Raw genomic sequence first — 913 nt, 5'->3', positions numbered from 1 at the left:
TACACACTGGACCTTTAAATTGCTGTTGTTTACTTTAAGATTATTTAGTGTCATTAAATGAATTAATGTTTAATATTTGTGTTCATATGAATATGCTGTTCTATTGTTGACTGTGTGATAACACTTTCAATCATATGTTAAATAAAAATAAACTTCCAGGAAGTGATTTAATGCAGCATTAATTAGCTCTGTGCTGGTCACGTGCTGCAGTGCGCCTCTGATCCAATGGGAGAGCTTAATTGGAGGCGGTGACGCACAACAGTTTTTCGTCACGGCCTGATCACGTGTGCGTCTTTCTCTCCCTCCCTCCTCCCTCCTCTTCCTCAGTTGTTTTATTTATTCTTCCACTATATATTTCCCCTGTGCGGCGCTTTGCAGCCGGTGTGAGAGCCCGACAGACCGGAGCGCGCAGCCGGAGCGCGCAGCCGGGGGGGGGAGTCGAGCCCCGCCCACTCTCCGACACGTTGCCCAGGGAGAGGCTGCACGGGCTGGATGGGACTCCTGCCTTCTGCCCGCCTCCCTCTCCTCCCCTCCCTCCCCCTTTTCCTTCCCTTCCTTCCTGCGTCCATCATCAGTCGGCTCGGTCCGTCAGCGCGTCCGGACACACTCTCCTCAGCGGCCGCTGCTCGTCCTCAGCTCACCGGGAGAGCCACGGTTCACTGCAGCTGGTGAGTCTCTCTCTCTCTCTCTCTCTCTCTCTCTCTGCAGCTTCACCTGCACTCACTGTCGGTATCATTATCATTGTGAGGTGGAGGTGAGGTGAGGTGCTGCGGCTCTGCGGGGGGTTTGCGGGTTGGATCCCGCTCTGCAGGTTAATGTGCGGTTGTGGAATAAAATGTCCTCTGCTGGTTGAAACTGTGGCAGCGTTTTGTTTTCTGTTGCATGTTTCAATGTACAGTGTGTGTGTGTGTGT

This window comes from Morone saxatilis, unplaced genomic scaffold (genome assembly GCF_004916995.1).
Source record: "Morone saxatilis isolate NCDOM2014 unplaced genomic scaffold, NCSU_SB_2.0 Contig11, whole genome shotgun sequence".
NCBI lineage: Eukaryota > Metazoa > Chordata > Actinopteri > Moronidae > Morone > Morone saxatilis.
This window is presented reverse-complemented; position numbering follows the sequence as displayed.